Genomic DNA, 4,385 nt, shown 5'->3' with positions numbered 1-4,385 from the left:
CAGTGGAGCGGGGGCGGGTGCGGGGGGTGCTCGTCGGCGGCGATGGAGCGGGGGAGGGATCGAGATCGAGATGGAGGGGGATAGCGATCGAGATGGAGGGGGATCGAGATCAAGATGGAGGGGGAATCCAGATCAAGATGGAGGTGGGTCGAGATCGAGTGTCCTCATGAATTCAAAAAGTGCCCATGAAATATAAAATATTCACGATATCAAAAAGTGCCCATGAAATACAATCGAGAAATGAAGGCTACGATTTAAATACAATCGATCTTAGCTAGCTATCTGTTCACAATCTTCTTGCCCTTGTTTTTCGCAAATGGAGTTCTTCTGTGAAACGGACGTCCTTTAGGTAGGGTGATCCTGCTTCTTCTTGTGGTGTGTGCTGCTACTTCATCGTCGTCGTCATGTTCGATCTTCGGGTCGCCGTACTTGTCGAAGTCTTGCTCATTGGCTACTCCATCCATTCCGATGATCTTCCTTTTGCCTCTCCTCACGACAACACGACTGGGCTTTGGCGGGTCAGTAATGAAGAAGCATTGGTCCACTTGGGAAGCCAGTACCCATGGCTCATTTTTCGCGGTGACGTTTGCGCCTGCGGTCTTGGATTTGGCTTCGGGTATAACCATGGTGGTGAAATACCGGTCTTCTTTTAGGACGCTCTTGGCCCATCTGACACGGAACATCTGGACCTTCTCTCCAGCGTATCTCAGCTCCCAGATCTCCTCGATCCTTCCGTAGTATCTGTCCTTGTCGTTACCGGTGTAGAATTCCATCGTTACCCCAGAGTTCTGATAACCATCGCTCTTCATGTCCTTGTTCTCGGTGTAGAATGTGTAGCCGTTGATATCGTACACCTCATAGGTCATCAGGTTGTGCTCGGCGCCCTGTGACAAGGCGAATATGAGTTGTTCTTCCGCGGAAGAATCCTCATGTAAAGGGTACGACAGAAGCTTCTGCTTGAACCAACGCGTGAAACATGAGTTGTGCTCTTTGATTATATCTCCGTCTGTCCTCTGTTGGCCTCGGTCATTGTACGTCTTCTCAATAAAGGTTTTGTGCTCTACCACCCAAGGATCGACCACGTCTATGTGTTGTCGCGCAACTAGGTTTGCTCTTTCAAAGTCAGCAAGTCGACCCTCGAAGTCGACATGCATTTCACGGCGACCCTCACGGTGACCCCATCCAGCGAGCCTGCCGAGGTGCCTATTGACGGGCAGACCAACGGGGTTCTCGATGCCTAGATAATTCATGCAGTAGGAGATACACTCTTCGGTCAGAAAGCCCCTGGCTATACTTCCCTCTGGACGTGACATGTTGCGAACGTATCCTTTGATGACACCATTCATCTTTTCGAATGGCATCATGCTGTGAAGGAACGTCGGCCCGAGTTGGATGATATCATCCACGATATGGACCAGCAGATGCACTATAATGTCGAAGAATGCGGGCGGGAAGTACATCTCAAGCTCGCATAGTATCACCACGATCTCTTCCTGTAGCCTTCTGAATTGCCTCACGCCAATCGACTTCTGAGAGATGACGTCAAAAAAGTTGCATAGGCCAAATAGCATTTCACGGACGTGCGCGTCCATGATCCCACGGATTGCAACTGGAAGTATCTGCGTCATCAGCACATGACAGTCGTGAGACTTCATCCCGCTGAACTTCTGCTTCGCTGGGTCTAGGTATCTGCTTATCTTCCCCGCGTAACCGTAAGGAAGTTTTACTCCTACGAGGCAGGTGAAAAACTGCTCGATCTCCTCCTGACTTAGAGTGAAGCACGCAGGAGGGTAGTCATTTCCAGTCTTCTTGGCCTTTTTGCCTTTGCGATGACTTTCTGTGTCCTGCTTCGCCTCATCATCATCATCATCATCATTAGCGTGAAGCTCTTGCCTGATGCCCATTGATTTCAAGTCTGCCCTTGCTTTCGGCCCATCTTTGGTCCTCTCTGGCATGTTGAGCAGGGTACCAAGCAGGCTCTCGCACACGTTCTTCGTGATATGCATGGCATCAAGGCTGTGAGGCACACGGTGGATCTTCTAGTACGGCAAGTCCCAGAAAACAGACCTTGTTTTCCATACCTTCAGCAGCGGCTCTGGCGCCTTTTGCTTCTTTCCCGGCAGTGGACAATCTTTCCAATTTTTCAATAGCTCGTCTATTTCCTCGCCGCTCCTCGTACACGGGCATTTTCGGGGTTCGGTTTCACCATCGAACAGATCCTTGCGTTTCTTCCATGGGTCATCGTCGTGAAGCCACCTTCGATGTCTCATAAACACGGTTTTTGAAGACCCGGGATCTCTATCTAGCTGGCGATACGTTGTGTCATCCATGCACCTTACGCATCCAGAATATCCGTGGACTACCTTCCCCGCGAGATATCCGTAACCGAGAAAGTCGTGCACCGTCGTGAGCAGTGCGGCTCTCATAGGGAAATATTCTTTCTCTGCGGCGTCCCACGTATTGGCTGGCGTTTTCCACAGCGTGTCTAGCTCTTCCTTCAGCAGTCCCAGATACAGATTGATGTCGTTCTCTGGTTGTTTCGGCCCTTCAATTAGCATACTCATGTGAATGTACTTCCTCTTCATGCACAACCAGGGAGGAAGGTTGTACATCCACACAAACACAGGCCAGGTGCTATGTGTACTTCTCTGGCTGCCAAACGGATTGACTCCATCGGTGCTCGCGCCCAGCACGATGTTCCTTGGATCCTTCCCAAATTCTGGGTATTCGAAGTTCAGCGCTTGCCACTGGCTCGCATCCTTAGGGTGACTCAGCATCTTGTCTTTTTTATTTATCTCCGGATCATTTCCGTCATCTTCCCGCTTCTTCTCCTCCCTATCCGCGTGCCAACGCAGGAGCTTTGCTACCTTAGGGTCCGCGAAATACCGCTGCAGACGAGGAGTGATCGGAAAGTACCACACCGATTTTCGGGGAGCTTTCTTCCTCTTCTTGTATCGAGTGAAGACGCACACCGAACATATGGTAGAATCCGCGTGCTCGTCCCGATAAATGATGCAATTGTTCATGCACACATGGTATTTCATGTGCGGTAAATCCAGAGGACACACGATTTTCTTCGCCTCCTCGAAACTAGTCGGGCACTTGTTCCCCTTGGGAAGACGTTCGTGCCAGAATGACATGTTCTCGTCGAAGCATGCGTCGGTCATTTTGTGTTTTACCTTCATCTCCAGAGCCATGAGCGTTACTTTCAGGCGGGTATCCTCGGGCCTGCATCCTTCATACAATGGAGTAACCGCGTCTATCTCCAGTTGATCCATCTTGGCTTTCTCTCGGGCAGCAGCTCTTGCGTTATCCGTCTGCTTGAGAAGCAGCTCTTGAATATGAGGGTCCTGCACCCAGCCTCCATCGTCGTCTACTCCGGCATCTTCATCTTCATGATCATGCCCTTCGTCTTGATCTTCCACATTATCATGTACGACATCTTCTACATGATGACTGTGTACAGCATCACCGCCGTGATCATGTCCTTGAGATTCTTCGTCTTCTCGCCCGCCCTCGCCGCGGTGGTTGTCCTGTTGCCCTTCCACATTTCTTGCCCGGCCCCCATGGACGACTTCATAGTCATCTTCATCACCTTGCCACCGATAGCCATCCATGAAACCACGCAAGAGCAGGTGGTCCCGCACCTGCCCGGAATCCGAGTTCGCAATAAGGCTCTTCAGCTTGCATCTTCGACACGGACATCTTATCTCCGTCTCGTTCTTTTGAAGCATCTCGGCCTTCGCGGAGCTTAAAAACCTATTCACGATGCCTTCGGTCATCGTGCGGACCATGGTCGCCTGCGGGGTAGAGCAAAACGATATTTTAGAACCAAGAAAAATTTGGCATGACCTTCCTTAAAAATAGGACCAAAAAGAATGCATAGTGCCAAAATTCTCGCCGAAACGGAAATGAATCAACATTCCAGCAAAATATTGGCAACTATCGCATTTCAAATACCGGTACATGCAAACACAAACATATATGCAACACCACAAACATATGCAATATCACAAACATATATAGATCTAGCTAGGCCACAAAAAGTGCATGTGCACGTTGTTGGAGCGAGCTAGGGAGAAAAAAAGTAGATCTACAACATGAAGATAGCTTTCCCCTTACTTACCTATCAAAAAAAGGTAATTTCACCACTTAATTTTGATGAATCTATGGTGCAAATGAGGTGAGGAGGAGGAGACAGCCGAAAAAGCTTGGAGAAGGAGATGGAGGGAATGAAGTGGGGAAAGTGAGTGGGTAGGTGTGGCTGTCCAAAATATCTTGTTGGGGTCCCAGGTTACTAATGGCGCACCACCTGCAAATGCGCCATTAGTATGCCTGGTTACTAATGGCGCACCTGCAGGTGGTGCGCCATTAGTAGTTTTGCA

The sequence above is a fragment of the Triticum dicoccoides genome, chromosome 5B (genome assembly GCF_002162155.2).
Source record: "Triticum dicoccoides isolate Atlit2015 ecotype Zavitan chromosome 5B, WEW_v2.0, whole genome shotgun sequence".
NCBI lineage: Eukaryota > Viridiplantae > Streptophyta > Magnoliopsida > Poales > Poaceae > Triticum > Triticum dicoccoides.
Note: the sequence above shows the minus strand (reverse complement) of the source record.